Source organism: Pseudorca crassidens, chromosome 4 (assembly GCF_039906515.1).
Source record: "Pseudorca crassidens isolate mPseCra1 chromosome 4, mPseCra1.hap1, whole genome shotgun sequence".
NCBI classification, from domain to species: Eukaryota; Metazoa; Chordata; class Mammalia; order Artiodactyla; family Delphinidae; genus Pseudorca; species Pseudorca crassidens.
Genome location: NC_090299.1, coordinates 33,306,359 through 33,331,314, shown reverse-complemented (window position 1 = coordinate 33,331,314; position 24,956 = coordinate 33,306,359). Strand labels below are relative to the sequence as shown.

The 24,956-nt window shown below is 34.2% G+C and overlaps 1 protein-coding gene across 4 annotated transcripts in view; it reads right to left on the bottom strand.

Annotated features, from left to right (window-relative positions):
- Positions 1 to 24,956, bottom strand: part of TBCK (TBC1 domain containing kinase) — a 231,272-nt gene that overhangs the window by 34,846 nt on the left and 171,470 nt on the right. The window lies entirely within an intron of this gene.

Genomic DNA, 24,956 nt, shown 5'->3' with positions numbered 1-24,956 from the left:
GAGAACATTATAGAGAGACAAACTATAGCCTGTACAGAATATCTTCAGGTTTTTTTATATCAATTACTATAGCATATGGGAGAACAGGAAACTGTACCTCATTTTAGCAGTGTACTGTGTAACTGTATTCCCTACCACTGATGTTTACTTTTTTATTAGTCACACATATAGGAAAGCATTATTCTTTTGCTTCACTACAAGTTCCTGGCTCAAATGTGATAGAAAGAGATGAGGCAGAACTGACTGATTTAAGAAAGATTTGACCTTGGTGTTGGTTCTAAACAAATGCATCATATGTGAGGAGTTTTTTCAAAGGAAAGACCGATTGCCTTGTGAAATGGTAAGAACAGAAGGAGAGAGGAGTCACTGACAAATTCATAACTTTCTGAAATTTTTTGTGTGTATCAGCAAAGAACTTTAGTATGTTGCAAGCATGTTCCTCTGCAAATTAACTTCAGTAGATTAGTAAGTTATATTTTGGACAAATTATACCACTTTGCTTTTTTAAAAAAATAATTATAAAAATACAGAATCTAGCTTTCCTTTTATTAGACAGTTTTATATGCAATTTTACTATTCATTATACAATATCCACTTAGGGGCATAAAAGTAAAACTTCCTCTATACAATTTACGTCTTATTTAGTATCACTGACATCAGTATTTCCCTGTGTGACTAGGGTTTCAAATTCATGGAACTTTGTTTATTGACAATGGACAAGAATTTAGAATAACTATAGAACAGCTCTGAAAATGTCTGCCCAAGAAGCTGTACATATAATTATCATTTATCATTTCTGCCCAAGAACCTGTACATACAATTATATTAAACTTAGATATCCAAACATCAGAAACCAATTGGTATGAGAATGACTTTTTAAAAAAAATTAATATTCTATTTTTAACCTAGAGTCAGAATTTATTTAGCAATGTTACTGATAAAAATTATCTTTCAGTAGAGTGGGCTTTCTGAAAGGGCTATCTGGATGTGTTACTGATAATGCTAACCAAGCAAGCAAAAATCCAAACCTGGTAACAAGACAGGTATTTTACTGTGTTCATTAAACTACTGGGAGAATGACTTTGTCATGGTACCTGGAGTCTGAAATGGTAGACTTTTTTTTGGTATATGGTATCAGAAAATGTTCTAATTTCATTTTTTTACATGTAGCTGTCCAGTTTTCCCAGCACCACTTATTGAAGAGACTTTTTGTCCACAGTACATTCTTGCCTCCTTTGTAGTAGATTTACTGACTATAGGTGTGCAGGTATATTTCTGGGCTCTCTATTCTGTTCCATTGATCTATGTGTCTGTTTTTGTGCAAGCACCAGTTTTGATTACTGTAGCTTTGCAGTATAATCTTAAGTTAGGGAGCATGATTCCTCCAGTTCTGTTTTTCTTTCTCGATTGTTTTGGCTATTTGGGGTCTTTTGTGTTTTCATACAAATTTTAAAATTTATTCTAGCTCTGTGAAAAATGTCATTGGTATTTTGATAGTGATTGCATTGAATCTGTGTATTGCCTTGGGTAATATGATTGTTTAAACAATAGTAATTCTTCCAATCCAAGAACATGGTATATCTTTCCATCTGTTTGTGTCATCTTCAATTTCTTTCATCAGTGTCTTATAGTTTTCCAAGTACAGGTCTTTTACCTCCTTAGGTAGGTTTATTCCTAGGTATTTTATTCTTTTTGATTCGATGGTAAATGGGATTGTTTCCTTAATTTCTCTTTCTGATAGTTCATTGTTAGTATATAGAAATGCAATAGATTTTTATATATTAATTTTGTATCCTGCAACTTTACCTAATTCATCATGAGCTCTGGTAGTTTTCTGGTGGTGTCTTTAGGATTTTCTATGTATAGCATCATGTCATCTGCAAACAGTGACAGCTTTACTTCTTCCTTTCTAATTTTGATTCCTTTCATCTGTTTTTATCTGATTCTGTGACTAGGACTTCCAAGACTATGTTGAATAATAGTGGTGAGAGTGGGCATCCTTGTCTCATGCCTGGTCTTAGAGGAAATGCTTTTAGCTTTTTACCATTGAGTATGATGTTAATTGTGGGCTTGTCATATATGGCCTCTATTATGCTGAGGTATTTTCCCTCTATGCCTGCTTTCTGGAGAGCTTTTATCATAAATGGAAACTTTTTTATGCTTCAAAAGCTTTTTCTGCATCTACTGAGATAATCATATGGTTTTTATTCTTTAATTTGTTAATGTGGTATATCACACTGACTGATTTGCGGGTACTTAAAAATCCTTGCATGCCTGGCATATTAACTATGAGAATACAGAGCCAGTATCTAGAACACTCTTCCCATATTTTCTGTCATGGGTCCTGGCACTAACTTCAATCTAGTTACCCAGGACAGAAATCTGAAAATCATCGTAGATTCTTCATTCTTCCTTATTCCTCATTCCCATCAAACATATCCCCAAATTCCACCAGAATAACACTTGAATCTGTTGCCTGATTCACTGCTCTGTCTCAGGGCTTTCATCATCCCTTACATGGACTGTAGAAGCTGTTTGCCCCTCTTGCTGCCTCCTTTTTTCTCTGCTTCGCTCTTCATTTAAAGTTATCCCTTCTAATCCATATGCCAAATGCCATGAATTAAAATAAAAATCCCATCATGTAAATTTTATAATTAAATACACCTCCATGGCTTCTAGACACTGATGGAGTGAAATCCAAATTCCTTGGTATAGAATATAAAGCCTTTTATAAATTGGTCTCTGTCTATAATAGGCAGGAGACCATAGGCTTTGGAGTCAGACTCCCAGGACTCAAATCTTGGCTGCCCATTCATCAGTGTGTGACTTTGGACATGGTATTTAACTGCTCTGCCCAATTTCTTCATCTATAAAGTGGGATAACAGCATTTATCTGAATCCTCCTAGGCTGCTGTAAGAATTAAATGTTAATCTATATAAAATATTTAGAATAGTGTCTGACACACTGTCAGAGTTCAATAAATGTTTGTTATCTTTTTTGTTTGTTTGTTTTTGCGGTACGCGGGCCTCTCACTGTTGTGGCCTCTCCCGTTGCGGAGCACAGGCTCCGGACGCGCAGGCTCAGTGGCCATGGCTCACGGGCCCAGCCGCTCTGCGGCATGTGGGATCCTCCCGGACCGGGGCACGAACCCGTGTCCCCTGCATCGGCAGGCGGACTCTCAACCACTGCGCCACCAGGGAAGCCCAATGTTTGTTATCTTTCACCTTTTTTTCTCATCCCTTACCACCTTGTACCATGTACTTTGGCATTAGCAGACTATTTGCCTTTTTATACCACTGTGTCACCTTTGCCCATGTTGTTCCCTCTGCTTAGAATGCCGCACTTTGTCCATCTAATAAATCCCTGCTCACCTTACAAGTATCAGCTCAAATATTATTTTCTCTGTAAAGAAAGTCTTTTTGACTCCTGGCAGTCTTACTTAGTTTTTCTTCTGTGTCTGCATAGGTATCAGGTATACATCTTTATTATAACAGGATTATTTACTTCCCACTAGACTGAGAGCTCCTCAAGGATAAGGAAAATGACTTTTATGCCTATGTCTTCCCCAGGTCTCAGCAAATTATCTGACACATAAAAGATATTAAAATATATTTGTTGAATATAAATGAATAAAATGGTTTTTCTAAGTCTTCTATTACTTTTCCTGAGTAACTTTGTGCTATGTATATGTTTCCCAAACAACATGTATATACCTCCATCATAGTAATTACTATACTTGTAATACATCATCTGTTTCTCCTCTTGACTTACAACATCCTTGAATGCAGGTTCTGTGTCTTTTCATATTTGTATCTCCAAAAGATAGCACAAGGTCTGGAACCAAAAAAACTTAATAGATATTTAATGAATGAATGAGTGAATAAAAATATGATTAAATAACATTACAGAGTCTATTGTTATGTCTGGATTACTAGACAGACTCTTCAGGGATGGCAAATCATAAGATTCTCTCTAGCCTCTGGGCACTGTAATGGTTAATCAAGAACACTGAAATCTATATCTGCCTCAATAATTTCTCACAGCCATCTCTCCTTTCCTCAACTGAAAAATTGAAGATGACAGTTGCTACCATATAAGCTTACAAAATGTACTCTAATTAACTGAAAGAAGTTAGGTGTACATAAAGAAGGCAAAAAAATAAACACACACAAAAAACTATCCCTAGGAAAGTAGGCAAAATAATTTAGTGATAATAAAAATATGAATGAAGGAAAAAATAGATTAAAAAAATAGAGTTGAAACTTTGGGAAATATCAATAAAATTGGAAAACCTGTATGTGAAATGTGTGCCTGATAAGAAATGAGAAAAATATAAACAAACATATTTTTATATTTTTCCTTTCTCTATATATTTTCTTTATATATCGCCCTTCCTTCCTTCCTTCCTTTCTAATTATCTATAAATGAGAAAGAATATAAGCATGTAAAAATATTTGAAAAAATAAAAGAATATAAAATCTGAATAGACCTAAATATCCATAGGCCTAAGTAGAGCTGAAGAGAACTGATGAATGATATGTGTGTGTGTGTATTCAAAAGTCACAGAAAAATTGAATAGACTTTGTAAATTTTAAAGGTAAAATTTTAAAGTTTTTAAATGATTACTTTAAAGAAAGGTGCCAAACACATTTTTTTCCTGAAGCAATTCTATCTTGTAACTGTTCCAAGGCAAAGAAAACATTGAAAGGTTATTTTATGAAGTGACCATAACCTAATTCTTAAATCTAACAAAGATAGCATTAAACACCACCCCTAATATTCCTTAAGAATATAGATTCTTAAAAAATCTCAAAACTAGAAAACTGAATGCGGTAGCAATTTAAAAGAATGGCATACTATGACAAAGTAGGGCGTATTCCAGGAATGAAGGACGGTTCAATATTAGGACAATTTTAAAAATAATTCATCACCTTTAGTCAAAGGATATGAAGTATGTAATCATCACTGTAGGTGACACAAAGCCATATGTGATAAAACTTCACATTTATTCCCAATTTTAGAAAAACTCATGGTAAACACATATCAGAAGGCAAGTTAATTAGAACAATGAAAGATTTCATTAAGGCAGATGTTCTTTATCTCAAATATTTGACATTCTAATTAATGATGAGCCACAGAGGCAGACTTATTAAAATAAAAATGGAGAAATAATATTGTAGCTATCAGCATTATTATTTTTATTGTTATGAAAGTTGCTGTGGAGATAATAAGAAAATTAAATACTGAGTGTAAATATTGGAAAAATATATATTTCTTAGACAATAGTCTTCTTAGAAAATCTAGAATAATCAGAGGAAAATCCAATAAAACTGGTAAGAATTTGGCACGGTTTTAGTTACAACATACATACAACAAAATCATTAGCTTTTCTCTACAGCAGCAGCAGCCAGTAAGAAAACACAAGGAGCAAAAGCTTTCAATCACAATATCAAAATACTCCTCCAAAACAAAATACTTAGAAATAAGAGAATTTGAAGAAAATGAAAGAGTTTTGTGATGGGCATTTGAAAAACCTGAGAGACATAAAATGCTATCTGGAAAGAAAGATTCAGTATTACAAGATCTTTATTTTTCCTCAGAACAATGTATTAATATATTACAATTTAATCAAAACTCTAAAAGGATCTTTCTTTTTGATTTTGAAACATAAGTTCTAAAGTTCATTTGACTAAATAGGTGAGAATGTCAAGAAAATGTTGAAAAATAATACATTGTAATATGTTAAAACTGTATAAAATAATACCACATGATATTGCACCAGAATAGACTAGAAGACAAACAGGACATAATGGGATGCACAGAAACAGACTCCAATACATATAAATATTTGGTAAAAGAATAGGATTCCATATCACTGGGGGAAAGGGTATATTATTTAGGATATAGTGTTGGCATCATTTATTACCTAGAGTAAAATAAAATCATGTTTCTATCTTATACTACAAAGCAAAATGATTTATAAGTGGAACAAAAAATTATGTGTAAAAACTGGAATCACAAAAGAATAAGTATTGATGACTAAAATTATTTTTAAGCATACGGAAAAAGCTGAACTCTTAAAGAAGAGAAATATACATGAAAAAAATTTAAGATGCCCTTATTATATAAAGAACTCTTTTAATCAATAAGACAAACCAATAAGAAAAAAAATCTGCTTAGTTAAAATGAAGTGAGGGGAGATGTATACATATACTTGGCAAAATAAACACAAATAGGTAAAGAAAACTTTTTTACCTCAATCATAGAAATATTAGAAAAACGTATATACAATCATAGAAATAGAAAAAGTAGGTAAGTGTTCTGGGATATCTTTTCTTTGTCCCTCCAGATTCACTCTCCATTGGCTCCTGCCTCGTTCTCTGCTGGGCGGAAGATTCTATTTGCAACTACAAGAGGGACCCTCGGTCCTCTGGCTTTTAAGGTGGTACAGACAATAGGGAGAGTAAGGTCAGGATATATATTCCCCTGGTTCCCTACTCGAAAAGTCACCTTGGCCTGGCTATGTTTGTTGACCAAAGGTCACTGTTCCTCTCAAGATGGCTTTCTCTACCTGCTTCTCCTTTTTCATGTTCTGATAACCTCTTTCTCCCTGATCCCTTTTGGCCTTTAGGTGGTAACAGGGCTGTCGCTAGTGTTCATAATTTACTGCATTATCTCTTATATTTTCACCAACATTCCACGATTATCTTTGTAACTATTATACCTTTGTAATTATTATCTCTTTAATTATTATAACCATTCTTGAATTATCCTAATTTGAGTTTACAATCTTTTGCTGTTGGTTAAACTCTGACAGTAAGCGTGTAGGGAAGAACTATAAAATATGCATTTTAAGGCACATGAAAAGATGCTCAACATTGTTAATTATTTGAGAAATGCAAATCAAAACTACGATAAGGCACTACCTCACATTGGTCAGAATGGCCATCATTAAAAAGTCTACAAATAACAAACGTTGGAGAGGGTGTGGAGAAAAGGGAACCCTTCTACACTGTTGGTGGGAATGTAAGTTGGTACAGCCACTGTGGAAAATGGTATGGAGGTTCCTCAAAAAACTAAAAACAGAGCTACCATATGATCCAGCAATCCCACTCCTGGGCATATATCTGGACAAAACTATAATTCAAAAAGATACATACACCCCTATGTTCATAGCAGCACTATTCACAATAGCCAAGACATGGAAAGAACCTAAATGTCCATCAACAGATGAATGGATAAAGAAGATGTGGTATATATATACAATGGAATACTTCTCAGCCATAAAAAAGAACAAAATAATGCCATTTGCAGCAACATACAAACAACTAGAGGTTCTCATACTAAGTGAAGTCAGAAGGAGAAAGACAAAGACCATATGATATCACTTATATGTGGAAACTAAACTATGACACAAATGAACCTATCGATGAAACAGAAACAGAATCACAGACATGGAGAACAGACTGGTGGTTGCCAAGGGGGAGGGGTTTGGGAGATGGATGGATTGGGAGGTTGGAGTTAGTAGATGTAAGCTTTTATATATAGAATGGATAAACAACAAGGTCCTACTGTATAGCACAGAGAACTATATTCAATATCCTATGATAAACCATAATGGAAAAGAATATTAAAAAAAAGAATGTATATATATGTATAACTGAATCACTTTGCTGTACATAGTAATTAACACAACATTGTAAATCAACTATGCTTCAGTAAAAATCAATAAGTAAAATAAAATAGACATGTTTTAGATGTGTGAATCAACATAAACTTTCTGGAGAAAAAATTAGTAATATGCATTAAAAACTTTCAAATATGCATGCAATAGAAATTTCTTTTAGGAAATTTGTTCCATGGACATAATCACAGATTGTACAAAGTAGTATGGAAAAATATTTATCAAACATAGTTTTTCTTAAATTATGAAAAACTGGAAATAATGTCAATGCATGATAAAAGGTGATAGGATAAGTAACAATGAATTCATATAAAGAAATATCATTCACCCATTAAAATCATATTTTAGAAAAATACTACTTAGTAGAGGAAATATTCAGGATATATTATCAAGGGGAAGAAGACCCTATAAAACAATAAATTCACCAAGATACCAGCTTGGTGATGTATATCATAGTGACTATGTGAGTGTGTGTGTAAACACATGCATGTGTGTATACATGTATTTTCATATATATAAGAATAATGCATAGAAATGGTAAAAGTGGTAACCTTTGAGTCAGTGGAATTAATGTGGTTTTTTTCTTAGTGATTTTCTGTTTTTAAATTTTAATAATTAAGCATGAGCTGTTTTTAAAAATTTAAACATTTATAAAAATATGATTGCTTTCAACCAGCACTATTATATACTTCTCTTAAATACTTCATAACTATGAATCTAATCTGTCTGAAGACAATTCTTTTCAAATATATACAGCAATATAAAAAGGCTTCACAAATAAGAACTCATGGCTATATTCACCATTGCAGGTAATCAGATCTGGCACTAGAAAACATATAGAGATGTTAAAGAAAAACAATAAAATCACTATTATTCTTAAATTTTGATAAGTTTTAAAATGATTAAAAAAAAAGGATCAGCAAGTAGGGCAGGCTTTCATGCATTCAAGTTCAGAAAAGAGACACACAAAAGCTATTATAGACAATTGAATAAAAAATGTTTGAAGCTCACTGGAATGTTTCATTGGTAAGGACTACTCTGTTTTTTGCATGAAGAAATATTTGAATAAACTGATGTTTATCTATCTCTTCATCAGATGTATGAAGAATTTAGAGAAAAGGACCTGTTGGCTATGTGGAAGAATATTTAATATACTTTTCCAAACTTCTACCAACACAAATGTAAATTACATTATCATCACTAAATAATTATAAAGTTTTCCTTGTTTAATGTAAGATAGTAGAAATTACTTAGTAGATTACTGCCTTAAATGGCTGATATTTTTCTTAGCAAGAATTGTGTTTCCTTTAAGAGTAATATATTTTGATACTGCACTCAGAAACAGCTCTATATGTTATCATACTCATAATGTATATTAGAAGGTTAAAAACAAAACAACAAACACCCTTCATTATGGAAGGAAGCAACTGTCATATATTATGCTATTTTGTGTGTATGTGTTTGTGAGTGTGTGTGTGTGTGTGTGTGTGTGTGTGTGTGTGTTTAGGGGGAGGGTGAGAAAGAGGGATAAAATCTTAATATAAATAATTACTCTCTCTAAAGCCACTTGGAAATTAAGGATTCCAAAAGATATTTATAGTACCTGGGTATAAATGAGGCCAGGAGTGCTGCTTTCAGAAGATACATGGTAGATTTGATCGTTTCTTAAAGCTTTTGAGGGATTTTCTCAGGGACAGGATGACCTCATAATGTCTACAGTACTGGTTCTTTGAGTCATTTTAAAATCTCTTCACTTTGGAAGCAAAGTAACGTTTATTAAATATCTACTTTATAATTCTAGAACCTAAAATAAGGCAGCAAAGGAAGTGACACACATTGCATACAGTTCATATATAGAGAGATCTACCTTAATTTTGGGCAAAAACACTTAGAAAGACTATTAAATTTCACCGAATAATTGGAATTGGAACACCACCCGTAATACTAAAGATAATCTTCCAAAAGAAAGGTGGAAATATAAATCAGAAAGCATGAAAAGCAAAAGTAGGCACGTTTATAAGGCAGGAAGCATCACAGGACTAATCATGTATTAATGTATGTTTCAACACGATGAAAATAAACACTCTTTAGGACAACTTATAAAAGCAAAACTCTACTCAAAGATCTTTTCAAGTGACATATCATGTTTCTAGGAGAGAGACTGGATCAATATAAACATGCTGATGACAACAAAGAACCAGGTATATCAATAGCTTAAATTTCTTAGATTTCTTTTGTATCTCTCATAGCAAGAGATGAGAGGGTCTTGCCCAGAGAAGGTGCTGAAATGTTTGATAAATAAATGCATGCATGTGTAACAGGATGCTGAATGATGTTGTCCCTAGGTTGAAACAAAGAGGTTCTAATGTGCTACCAAATAATAGAAACTGCCAACAAAAGCCACCAATGTCTTCCCCAGGGCTGAGAAGGGACAGAAATTACTCTACTACTTCCAACTAACATCCCAGCATCCCCTTTGTTCAAGATAAAATGCCCTTCTGTTCTCATCCTGCAGGGTAGAGGAGTGGGTGTTTCTGGACACTCAAATCACTCCCCCCTCCCTCACAAGGCAAGTGATGGGGAGTGCCCAAGACAATCATTTGTAGAGATTCGGGCATACCTGAAAGAAGGGGTGGCTGACATTCTATTTTGTAGTAGAATGCCTGTTTACACAGAAGACTTAATAATCTGTCCTATACCTATCTGAGCAGGCAAGAAGTAAGGAGACTTAATAATCTGTCCTATACCTATCTGAGCAGGCAAGAAGTAAGGAGACTTAATAATCTGTCCTATACCTATCTGAGCAGGCAAGAAGTAAGGAGACTTAATAATCTGTCCTATACCTATCTGAGCAGGCAAGAAGTAAGGAGACTTAATAATCTGTCCTATACCTATCTGAGCAGGCAAGAAGTAAGGAGACTTAATAATCTGTCCTATACCTATCTGAGCAGGCAAGAAGTAAGGAGACTTAATAATCTGTCCTATACCTATCTGAGCAGGCAAGAAGTAAGGAGACTTAATAATCTGTCCTATACCTATCTGAGCAGGCAAGAAGTAAGGAGACTTAATAATCTGTCCTATACCTATCTGAGCAGGCAAGAAGTAAGGAGACTTAATAATCTGTCCTATACCTATCTGAGCAGGCAAGAAGTAAGGAGACTTAATAATCTGTCCTATACCTATCTGAGCAGGCAAGAAGTAAGGAGACTTAATAATCTGTCCTATACCTATCTGAGCAGGCAAGAAGTAAGGAGACTTAATAATCTGTCCTATACCTATCTGAGCAGGCAAGAAGTAAGGAGACTTAATAATCTGTCCTATACCTATCTGAGCAGGCAAGAAGTAAGGAGACTTAATAATCTGTCCTATACCTATCTGAGCAGGCAAGAAGTAAGGAGACTTAATAATCTGTCCTATACCTATCTGAGCAGGCAAGAAGTAAGGAGACTTAATAATCTGTCCTATACCTATCTGAGCAGGCAAGAAGTAAGGAGACTTAATAATCTGTCCTATACCTCTGGCAGTGCTGAGAGAGAGGGTGGTAAGATGCTTATCTTCTCTGACCTTACATTTCTAAGCTGTATTGCGAGAATGATGACACTTACCTCACAAATTTACTGTGAGGATCAATTGATATAATACGTGTAAAAATGTTTGGTAGACTGTAGATCTTTATATAAAATAAGTTGTTATTAAAAATCACATCCCAAATGAAGCAGCTTGAATTTCATGGTAAAGTAGTCTTATTATAGTCTAAATTTTTAATAAATCACCAATCAGCAAATATTTAATCTAGTAGCTTTGTGCTGGCCATCTTGAGAGAGACAAAATATCATTTCCACCTCAAAGAGTCCCTAATCTGGTTGGAAAAAAAAGACTAACATAAAAGCAATAATATATATGTGTGTGTGTGTGTATGTGGGCCTTGAGTTTTCAAAGTATTAAGGTAATAAATGATATCAAATACAAAAAAGTGCAATAATAAAACTATACAATAATAACAGAGAACACTTATATGGTGCTAACTATGTGCTGGTCACTATGACAAGCACTTGACATATATGAGCTTATTTCAGTGTTGCAACAATTCTATGAGGTAGGTTTTATTATTTTGATCATTTTATAGAGGAGGAAATTAGGGCAGAGAAAGGTTAAATAACTTAACAAAGGCCATATAATCAGTAAGTAACAGAGCCAGGATTCAAATTTAGTCTGGCTCTGGAGTCTGAGCTCTTAACCACATCATTACACTGCTTCTCTTATAAGATTCCACGTATGGAATCATAGCTACATACTATAAGAATACAGGGAAAGGAATAAACACAATATGGGGAGAAGTAGTTAGCAAAATATAGGTGGAGGAACTAGTATTTCAGTCAGGAAATATCAGTAAGGTTTAGAAAAATAGAAAGGAAGGGGACTTCCCTGGTGGCGCAGTGGTTAAGAATCCACCTGCCAATGCAGGGGACACGGGTTCTATCCCTGGTCTGGAAGATCTCACATGCCGCGGAGCAACTAAGCCCATGTGCCACAACTACTGAGCCTGTGCTCTAGAGCCCGTGAGCCACAACTACTGAGCCCACGTGCTGCAACTACCGAAGCCTGCGTTCCTAGAGCCCGTGCTCTACAACAACAGAAGCCACTGCAATGAGAAGCCCACACACTGCAATGAAGAGTAGCCCCTGTTAGCTGCAACTAGAGAAAGCCCATGCGCAGCCGAAGACCCAAGACAGCCATAAATAAATAAATAAAAGAGGAAGAAGAGTGTTGCACAAGTAGGTAATTGTAAGAGTTCTGAAGTGTGAATGAGCATGGAAATGGTCCATAAATAATTACTGAGCACCTACTAGGTACCATGCAATGTGCTTGGGATACATTAATGAACAAAACAAAGATACTTGTTCTTATAGAACTTAGAGTCAATGGGTATGAAAAAGACAATGAAGAGACTAGTCTTACTGAGCTGAGCATCATCCTGGGAATTAGAGGGAAACAGTAATGAATAAGTAGGTAGGGGACAGATCATGAGGGCTCTGAAAGACAGAGAAGCTCAAGGATATAAGATTTTTGGAGGAATGTGTCACATGTTAACAGCAGTATCTTAGGAAGATTAATTTGGCCATATCTTGAAGGATGAATTAGAGATGGGAAAAATGATAGGCAGAAAGACTTGTTAGAAAGTGAATTTTATGAAGATTTAGATTAAGTGATGACACTGGAGATCGAGAGCTTTGCTCTACTCATTACCTTCTTTTTTCCTTCAGTCATTCCCCTGGCCTATAAATACAGTTTTGTATTGGCCTACAGATTTTTCCTAGGCCTACAAATACATCCAATTCTCTCCCATTCATAGTGAAAGATAAACATAAAGAATGAAAACTAAATAATAAAATTACTCTCCAAGGGGCAAGTACTTCCCTAGCTACTAGCCCTCTACTTTCTCATCTCCACTTTCTTTTCATTCACTCCGGAACTCACTGCAACTTGGTTTCTGTCATGATACAGAAGAGGGAGTGGTTCATCTGCCAGGAGAAAGTGTACAGTTTGGGAACACTTATTTAAAAAGGTAACATTTGAGTTGAGATTAAAAGGATGAAGAGGGGCTTCCCTGGTGGCGCAGTGTTTGACAGTCCGCCTGCCGATGCAAGGGACACGGGTTCGTGCCCCGGTCTGGGAGGATCCCACATGCTGCGGAGCGGCTGGGCCCGTGAGCCATGGCTGCTGGGCCTGCGCGTCCCGAGCCTGTGCTCCGCAACGGGAGAGGCCATAACAGTGAGAGGCCTGCGTACCGCAAAAAAATAAAATAAAAGGATGAAGAGGAGTTTGCCAAGTAAAGAAGTGGGGCTTTGCATGCATATTTTGTGTGAAGCAACTCTATCAAACACATGGGGAAGGTGTTCTGATTCTACTTCTAGGACTTCGGTTCTACCTCTAGGAGGTATGCTGAATAAAGCCTTTCTCATTTAAAATCCTTTCCACATTTGTTTCAATTTATCCTGGTATGAACAAGGCAGAAATTTCAGTCAGGTTGCTATTTTCATTTTGAAAGATTTTTTAAAAGTTTAGTTTACAAGTATGTAACCAGAGTGTCTCAGGTTTACAACCCCTGTTCCATACTGATACTGGTCTCTTCCAATAAATACACCATGAGCTCCTTGAAAGCAGGGACTAGGAGTTGTTTGTTTTTATACTTCTACTACCTAGCAGAGAGCCTGGAACTCAGTAGCTATTCAGTAAAATTGGGTGTATTGATAAAGGGGAAGAATATATGAGAGGCATTGTAAGAAAATATATGGAAGATCAAGGACAGGGATGAGTAAATGATGGCTTTTATGTTTTGAACATGGGTGATTAAGGGAGAAAAGAAGGTAGTAACAGTGACAGACAGTAGATAAGGTGAAGACAAGTTCTGATTTAGATGTATAAAATTGAGGGTGTCTAGGGTCTACCAAGTTGAAGTGTTGAAATGCAGTTGGAGACATAAACTGGTGTTTGGGAGAAGTCATGGCTAGAGGATCATATTTTTGGAATTATCCACATAAAAACTGCAGTGTAAGTCATGAGAAATAATCAACAATTTTTGAAGAAAAAAGGAAAAAAATATTAATTTTGTTAGGCACAGATATACACTGCTGAGAAAATCTTAACTATGTAAACTATTAACAAGGCTTAGAATACATAAAGTTGAGATCTTTTAGAGCAATGTGAATTCTTGTTTTCACCCATGTCTACAACAGGCCCTGCTTTCTTAGTGCTAGATATTTCTAGCTCACGTATGAGGAGGGACAGGCTTTTGCAGATGGCACAGGCAGACATTAACTACCATTCTCAAAGGAATTTTAACAAAAAAAAAACTATCGTCAAAAACTTTATCAATCTGCAAAGCTATTTTTATCCCTATATTTAAAACAATAAATTGTTTAAATGGCATTATAGTATTTTCATTTCTCCTTGTTTTTAGGGAAAATAGGAAAGGTTACTATTTCTAAGATATAGAAATATAGCATCTGAAATGGAGTCTGAAATAAAACTGTCATGCTCTGGAAGTTGTGTAATACAGCTGTCATACTAGAGAGAATATTTTTCTCCCTCAAATAAAAGAGATACTGTACATGAATATGAAACACAAAGAGGAATGGAGATAGAATTTTTTCAGTGATTAGGGATTTTACGCTAAAATTTTCACAGACGTGCTCCTGAAAAATTGTGTGTAAGCTAAATTTCTGTAAAGAAAGTAATTTTCTCTTTGATATACAATATGGATATTTTGAGATATTTCATCTCTCTGGGCCTCAGTTTTCTCATGTATAAAGTGAAGGGGCAGGATCAGATATCTTACGTTTGTTTTAGCTTTAGAATTCTATGACATTTTTTTCTGATTGATTTTCAACTGTTAATAGGTCACAAAACTCTTGCTTACCTCTTAGGACAAAAGTTAGAAACCCACACATAATATTTAATGACACCACAGGAGTTTCTACTTAAAGAGATTCAGGAATGATTCTAATTGTGAGGCTTAGTAAAGTATTATTCATAAAGCATAACATGCTTATATAAACTTGGATCAATAAGAACTTATGCCTTTCAAAGACAAGTAGCTGGGAAACATTTCATAGTTTAAAGTGGTTTGAAGTGAGGGTGGAAGAAATGGAGGCGGTAAGTGAAGAATTCTCATAGTGATTTAAGGATCAAAAACAGGGTCAACATGGCAACGTGTTGGGGGGAGTGGTGGTGCTGGTGCTACTCTATACGATTTTTTAAAAGATTCTGGAAATAATTTTCCATATAAAACCAGAACCTGACAGATTTCCTGGGTTGAGGTAAACAAGATGGAAATGTTAAACATGAGAGTGGCTCCATTCAGCTGAGCTCCCAAAAGGTAGAACTTGCGATACCTTCCTTCTGGAATGCGACAGAGCTGCTATTTCACATAGAACTTTACGGTTAGCTTTCAACAGCAGTAGAAATGCAGGAAGTAGAACCAGCTGGTGACTACGAGGTATTTTAGTCAAACTGATATTCTCATCTCAAATTCTACCTTTCCAAGGTACAGCCTTTAATTGAACTGGGTTACTGACTTCATCACCCTTCTCTCTCACTCTTATTCTTTTCCTTATACATAGAAGGACATTTTTGTTCATGTGTTCCTTGTCACTTGGGAAATTCCCCCATCACTCCCCTCACTATATAACCAAAGTCAAGTAAACAACCAAAATACTCTCTGGCTGGAAGCTTCAGTAAATCCTGACGGGAGAAAGTCTAGAGATCTACCTCTCTCGTCCTTATCGCTGTACAAAGGACAAGGCTGGTGAGATCTCTAATGTGCTTGTGGTATTAACTGTTATTACCATGACTAATATCTGGTGGAATGATCAGCTAATATCATGTATCAGCCAACCACTGTTATCTGATATATAATCGAGATACCTAAAGTAAAGGGAAATTCAAAATTTTAGTTGTGAAGAAAGAAGACTTTAAAATTGAAGGATACTTACTTGTCTCTAATCTCTAATCATTTACTGTAACAAACAACAAACCATTCCAGACAATTCTTATAAGAATTGTCTTATAAGAATATAGATACAGATGTTTCAATGTTAATAATGTACTCAGCTATACTTCAAACTTCTCTCACATAAATCAAGAGATTCTGATTTTAATGAGATCAGAAAGGTTATGTATATGTCGCAACCAGGCTAAAGCCAGAGATCATCAAGATGTACTTTAGGTTTATAACACACAATTTATAGAATATAAACTGATAAATCTAATGGATCATTTCCATGATGTTAAATTGGTTAGTACCCATTTCTTAAAAAAATTTTCTTATTGAAAATGAAAGTATTTCAAAGGCAAACTAATTTTTGAGTTCATTTCGGATCTGACTAGAGTTCTAGATTCCAAAATACAAATTGGGCATGAAAAAAATACAGAATTTTTAAAAGAAAATCTAATTATTTTGTTTACAAAAAGTCTGTTAAATGTAACAGCAATTACAACTAACAAATTATCAGCTATAATGCAATGGAAAAATTTCTGCAAAATTTATTCTAGATATATTCTATTTTAAAGTTGTTAAAAAATGTCTTCATATCTTCCTTTTGGCTTAATATAACTTAATATGCAATAAAAAAGTAATCGAAGAAAAGGAAAAATATTTGATAAAGGAGTTACAGGCAATATTTCTTGTGGTATAGTAAACCTTTAAAATATTATAGTAACTATAAAATGTACAGATATATTTCAAGAATTATATACTGTAATAAAATTTTAAAAATTTTCTTTGGCATTTCTGGCCACATTGACAGACATTTCAATGTATTCAAAAGTATTTTTTATAGAAAAAAATAAAATAGATATTCTGTTGTAAAACCGGATGATAAATTTATTGGTTAAAACACATGAAGCTACTTTAATTGAAATGATAATAATGCTATAAATGGTAAGAATACTATATATAATCAAGAATTAACCAACAAATGACTAATAGATTAAAAAGTCAGAAGCTGGTACTAGCTTCTCAGATAAATGATGGTGATAATGGTGACAACAGTGAAAACTTAGTGTTTACTATGTGCTGCAGTGTTCTGAATATATTAACTAATACGATAATCCTATGAAGTATATAATATTATTATCTCTATTCTATGGACAAGGAAACAGGTCACGTAGCTGGTGTGGCAGAGCTGGGGTTCAAAAATTCTAGTCCGTGTTCTTTGCCACTATATCAAACTGTTTGTAAAGCCAACAGTCTTTCTGTATATATAACCAGCTGGAAAATATAATGAAATAAAATATCGCACTAATAATGGCAACAGAAAGGTTAAAATAGTAATAATGCTAATAAGAAATACATGAGAAACCTTTAAAATGCCACAGAAGGACTAAAAGATATGGATAAACAGAAAAGCATACACTGCTTTTGGAAAAAATAAACTCTCCATATTGTATATCAATTTTTTCTACTTATTTATACATCTAATTTAATCACAATATAAATACCAAAATGGTTTTTTTTTTCAGGGGAGGAAGGAAAAAGACAAGCCAATTCTACAATTCACATAGAAACATAGTGCCAAATGTATGACATATAATTATAATTTTAATAACCTCTTGGTACTGGAAAAGAAACTGAAACAGATGAATATAACTGAAAACAGGATTTGGAAATGGATATAAGTACATGTGGGAATCTAGTTTTCCATAAGAGAGTATATGAATCAGTGGAAACCATTTAGTTTGTTCAAGAAAACACTTTATTAATCTTAAACTAATTCAAATATCTATTTGATAAGCGTAAAAGTTTAAAATATATTAATTAAATCAAGCCTGTCAGGACTCTTATCTATTCTTTGCTAGTGTTTGTTTTATTTAATTTCTGTAGAATTTAATAATAATCTATAATTCAGATAGACATATTTTGAAATAATTCCAGTTTAGTTGCTCATTTTGGCTTTTGCGGGAAATGAAGAAAGAAATAACCTTTAGCAATGATTCTCTAGGAGATGTGAGAATGCTGCAGATAAAAGCTGCCTCTTCTTTTTTCATTATGTATCTTTATTTGTTAAATTCTGTGTTAGCACCTGTACAAATTGGGTTAACAAACTGAATTTTTAGTAGTAGATTTATTTCTCATATAACAAGGCTTGTTTATTTATTTTGCATATTTTATAGGATATCCTGGGAGAATGGCTGAAAAAAACAGGACATTGATAGCCTGGGATTGTGAAAATCATTAAATTCACTGAATCCTGTATATAACATGTGTGTCTGTTGTTGCTAGCCCTTCTGCAGAATTGTGCCAGAATCCATTTCTCTTTAAATGCCATGGAATGTCACTGATACCTGAAATGACATCCCTGAACTTTGAGGCTGCATAAGAAAGATCTCAGTGGAAGACCCCAGATATTCATTAGCAGGCTGGAATTGTGCTATCTGTGCCTATTACTCTTCATGATGAAAATATATTCTATAGACTTACCCATGAAAAACCACTGCTATTGGAGCTGTCTCAAATCAATACTGAACTAAATCAGCCTGCAAAGGAATAAAAACTGTCACCAGCATAACCTTCCTATCGACTGCAATGCAGATATGCTAATGTGTGTCAAAGCCTCGCCCTGATGTCTGTAGGGAAGTGTGCCCTGTCTCAGAACAGTCCAGCTGCTGGCTTGGGCCAATTCTAAGTAGGATTCTCTACCCTAAATCATGACAATTATTATTTTCACCAAAGATGACAAGAATTCTTATTTTCTTCTTTTTTGTTTTCCATCAAGAACTCCATCCCCAATACCCTCCTACCCCAAACTTCTAAACATCTCTTTTCCTTCCCAAGATCTAGCCCCTACCTCCGCCCCACAAAATTGTTCTCAATACATTACACTCTAGAAAGCTAGTGCTCATTCAGTCATTATTTGATTCTTGTCTGGCTCTGCATTTTTTCTGCCCTTGTTTCACTTGCTGTACTTAGAAGGCACTGCTCCATTCAGAACAGATGATGCACACTGAAGTATCTACATTCAGAAAAGTGGCGTTTACTAATTTGATGATTTAGCATAAGACCCAGGGATTTCTAACACTCAGAGGAAGACAGATCTTTAATATGCAACTGTGAATTTTGATTTCTCATACTTCACAAAAAAAGGATAGTAGTAAATGTTTAAAAATATAACAAGATATGTAATATGTAAATGTTTCAAGCTTCAGACTGCTGCAGTGAAACAATTACATTTTTTAAATGAGAAAAAACATGAAGGGTCAATGAGAAAAAGCAATAAACGCACACCATTAATATACATATTCCTGACCTGGAAATAAAGAATTACCCTTGAGTTATTTTGTTACATTTATTTATTTATACTCTTTCATTTAGCAAAGGATTTGAGATTTTGGTTCAGCCTACCCTTCCAAACAATTTTAATACATGTTTTTATCCCTTCCTGATACATTATTTCCATCTGCCAAAACAGTTTTCTGGTGCGTTGAATTAAAGTACACCCCCAACTTGGAACTGATAGACTGTAGGAAAGGAAGTTTATATGCTAACTCTGGACTTGAGAGGCTCTGTTTTAAACAACAGTTGAGAATGGAAAATGAACAGCATGGTTGTAATGGGGGCAAGGCTGGGGCACTGCTGATCATCTCTTTCATCTGAACTGAAGATACATTCCCAGTCACCTTTCCTCATGTACCCTCAGTTAGCAAGATACTTTGAAAAGATGCAGTCCATACTACTATGAAATAAGGACTGTAAAAACCTCTCTACAACTGTAAAGCCCTTAACAAATTCAATTATCAAGTGCTTGGCATTTAGTAGGTGCTCAAAACAAACGTTTGTTGAATGAATAAAACAGTCAAAATTCTCTTAAAATGATGAGGAAAAAAGGAAAAGTAAAATTAAATGTTTTTTTTTAAATCATTGTCTTCTCTTGATTTTTCCCTAATCCCTACCAACATTTCGCTTCTTTACATTTATTCTCTTGAAGCAAAATTGTTCATATTTTTAAGTTATCAGCAAGGAGAACAGTGTGTCACTTTCAATTCCTGATGCTTTCCATGTTATATGACAATTATGTTTATATCATACCGACTCATATATTAATACCCTGTAATTATTACTTGAATCACTACATAAATTCTGAGTTGATTCAATAGGGTTACTTTTTACTGATTTCAAGAGTGAAAACATAAAGTATCAGTAGGAAACATAAGTTTTTTGAGTCCTAGATGAATTTCTCTACTTTATTTCTACATGAAAGGCCTTTGAAATTCCAGTGCTGTATGTTAGTACCACTGATTAAAAACTGCTCTCACAAAGCGGAACAAGCAGGGGAGGGATAGCCAGGGAGAGAGAGATTTATAAGAGGGCTGGCTCTTGGCAGTAAAGACAAGAGAAGAGACTCAGAGTGAGCAGGCTGAGATTGCTGAGTAGTGAAACAGGTGGTGATTTTGGTTCATGAAAGGAAAGTTAACTGGTCAAAAAGGTCAGACATAAATAACTATAAAACAAGTAATTAGTATAAAAAATACAAACAAAAAATACAGAAAATAAAATAACACTATAACCATAAATATGAAGGTCTTATTGTGGTTCCCACCCCTCCCTCATGAAGAAACATTTCTGTTTAGCTTCAAAAATGAGTCATGAGAAAACTATATGCACATATCACATTAAGAATCACCCAAGGACCTGAGTAAAAACATAGATCCCAGGCGCCAACCCTCAGAGATTGATTTAGTAGATATGGGATGTTTGTGGAGCCTTTAATATGCATTTTCAACAAGTATTATAGAATACTTTGAAGACCATTTTTTAGATACGTTGCCTCATAGGAAATAGAGTAAAACTCTGATTAACTGGAATTAACTTTTCGTTAATTCATTCAAAAATATTTATTGATTACTAGGTGTTATTTATTTATTGATAAGCCAGGCACAGTGATAGGTTTTGGGGATACAGTGGAGAACAAAAGATAAGTATAAAAGATATAAGTATATAATTATCAATATAACGTATGCTATGAAGGAAAAGTAGGTAAAGCTAGCATGCCTGATGAATAAAGAGTTGTGGTTTAATGCTTTATTCAACTGAGAATAAACCAGTAAAACCTAATTTGTGGTAATTACTTCAACTAAATACATATATATTGAGAGCACACTATTTCTCCGGCATTGAATTAGGCCCTGGGGGCCCTTAACGTACCCACAAACTATCAGAGAAGAATGTATGTTATTATTTTATTTATTAAGAGGCTGTGATGCATCAGGAATTATACTAAGCAACAAGAACACAAAAATCAGTAAGATGCAGTTCTTACTCTTCAGAAATTTACTTTAATAAAGGAAATGTAGGCAGCGATAGAGACCTTATTATGGAATTATGTAAAGGGTATTCCTAAAACTGGGAGAAATCTAAAGCACAGAAGAATAAGGAGGAAAGATACACTGATAGAAGAAGTTGATAAGGTAGGCAACGGAAAGATTTGTGCAGGGCCTTGCAGACCATGTTTAGAATTTTAAATTTTATGGTAAGGATAATGGGAAGAGTCTTGTCAAGATTTTTAGTTAAAAAAGATTATGCTGAGGGTGGGCCCAAATCCAATATGACTGGTGTCCTTACAAAAAGGGGAAATTTAGACATAGAGACAAACATGCACAGAGGGAAGATGATGTGAAGACATATAAAGGGAAGATGGCCATGTGACTGGAATGATGTATTTATAAGCCAAGGAACACTGGATTTTTGGCAAACACCAGAAATTAGAAGAGATAAAGGATTCTCTCCTTCAGCCAACAGAGAGAGCTTGGCCCTGCCAACACCTTGATTTTGGATTTTTAGCTTCTAAAAGTGTGAGACAATAGATTACTGTTGTTTTAAGTTAAAAAAAAAATTAAAAAGATTATGCTAGCTGAAGTCTGAAGAAAGAGGAAGAAGAATGGATGCAGGAAATTGCAGGAAAGCAGATAAGAGATAATGGAAAACTTGACTAAAATGATGCTATCAGAAATAGAAGTGAATAGACTTGTGAACAGGTTTTTCTGATTAATTGAATTTGGAAGGAGAGGCAGGAATCAAAGATGAATCTGCATACTGACCTGAACAAGTCAGGGAAGGAAAATGGTGATTACTGATATAGGGAATGCTGGAGGAGAAGCAGCTTTAAGGGGAAAAAAAAAATAAATTCAGTCTTAGACATGCTGAAATAGAGGTTACCTGTGAAACATCCAAGTGGAGTGCAGAGCAGGCATCGGATGTTGGTCGCCTAGAGCTAACAAGAGAAGCTTGAGCAGGAGCTAATAACTGGAAGCCATGGTCACTGTTTGATGGAAGTATTCAAGACTGTCTAATATCCATCTTGTGAGGGAACAGAAGGAAGCTCACAAAGATCCCTGAGGAACGCTATATTTAATGACATGCAAGGGCAGGTGAAGACAGTGAAAGATACTGAGTGAAGGTAACAGAGAGGAAAGATGAAAACGAGGAGATTGGGGTGTACCAAAAATCCATGAAGGATTATGTTTGAAAAAAAAGAGAGATCAAGTGAGATCAGGGACTGAAAAGAGTAATTTGTGACTTTTGTCAGGGGAATGGAGAAAGTGGAATACAAAGTGAAGTGAGGTTACCAGAGGAAAGGGATAGAGGAGAGCAAAATGAGTAAAGGGGATCAACTGTATGGTGACAGATGGAAGTTAAACTTTTGATGGTGAGCACACTGTAGTATATACAGAAGCTGAAATACAATGTTGTATACATGAAACTTACATGATGTTATAAACCAATGTTATTTAAAAAAAATGTCTTGGAAGGAATCACATGCACAAAAAATTTAAACCTGTGTTAAAAATTTTTAAAAAATGTATTTAAAAGCAAGCAACAAGCTGGAAAAGTATGTACCAAAGGTATCAAAATGTTAGTATTCTAACACTACACTACAAATCAATAAAAATGCCTTCCAGTAGAAAAATGGACAAAGAATTATTTGAAGACAATTCAGAGAAAAAGTATAATTGGTTAATAAACATAAGAAAAAATTTAAACTTGTTAGTAATAAAAGAAATGCATATGTAAATGAGATTTTAAAAACTTATCAAGTCAGCAAAAGAAGTTTAATTATAATGTCCAGTGTTGTGGAGGATATAGGGAACTATGCATTTTCATTTACTGTTGTTGGAGGTTTAACTGGTTTAAAATTCTTTTTCTGGAAAACCACCAGCAATACATTAAATACCTTAAAAAAAAAAAAAAGAGGTCACATAACTGCTTTTCCTTCCACCTTACTGTAAAAACATTTCAACTAATTTAAGAGCAGGTATATAGGTGATTGCATGAGTGTATATAAACAAGCACTAGGGAAAGAAAAGAAAATTACAAAAGTGCTCAATGACTATAGAGTAAGATATGTTGTATATTAATATATACATTTCAATGAATAAGAGAGAAAAACACAACACACTACTGATAAAGTTAACTTGCTTTAAGTTATCTTCTGAGTTTCCTCAACTCTAAAATAGGGATAAAAATACTTACTTCAGAGATTTGTTTAGGAACAAATAAAATACTGTACCCGAGTACCTGAAAACTATAAATCATTGTAGTGTTATTTTTAAATTGTTCAAACTATAAAAAACAGTGGTGTTATTATCAAGATGAAACTTTGTAGACTAGTATTTATAACAGACTTTCAGAAGCTACTCCAACTTAAAGAATATAAATGTGTTTTTAAGTTTTCATGTACACTAAACTCATTTAATCTATACTTAAAGCATACCTGTAAATTGAGGATAATTCAATGAATGTTTTGCTTACTTTACGACAATAGTAAATGTAAACAGTTAACATTATATAAACAAAACAAAATTTAATTTACTTAATAAAATCCCAGACTAGCATTTGTGTTTATAAACAAGAATAATAATACCTGCTTAGTCACAGTGCACATGCAACTAACTTATACCAGTCATCAATAAATTAATACGGTAATTAAAATTTAACAAAGAAATTGGTTAAAAAAATCCAGTGCTGGCCAGTCTTTCTCTAAAATATATTCAGTTTTCAAAAAACCCATTTTATTCTATTCATCAGTTACATACCTTTATATATATATATATATTACCCAGCCCCTCAATTAGCTGTGGTTAGAATCGTCAAGCAGAGTCTTAGTTATTTAAGGAAAAGTAGATGTGAAAGACGTTGGCACTAGATAAAATAATTCTTTTGGCAAGTTTGGGGATCAAAATAGTATTGAAACTAAGAGGTAAAGGTCAAAGTGAAATCTTAAACTGAAATTACTGAGGAAAAAATGCTTGAAAGATTCCTTTTTTGGCAAGCCAGCCTCCCTCTCCTTTACTACCCTTACTGTTTGTAGTGACTTCTAAATGTAAAGTGATAGTAATGAAGTTGACATAGCTGAGGGGAAACAGAAGAATACCAGAACATCTCTTCTTTTGTACAAATTACTTAGATACAGAAAACTTTCAGAAAATTTTTGCATAGTTTCAAAGTTGAAACATTTAACCTTTAGTTACTAAATGTGTGATAATGATTGCTACCATTTGTTTGAGTGCTAATATTATTATGTATCAGATACTGAATTAGGTGCTTAACAATGCTGCAAAGTAGGAATTATTATAATTATGCTCACTTTTACAAACAGGAAACTAGAGAGGTTATGTGAACTATGCAAGATTATAAAACCAAAAAGGAACAGGGGTGAAATTTGAAACTAAGTTCATCTAATAGCAAAGCTCATGCTTTTTCTACTACAGTCGTCT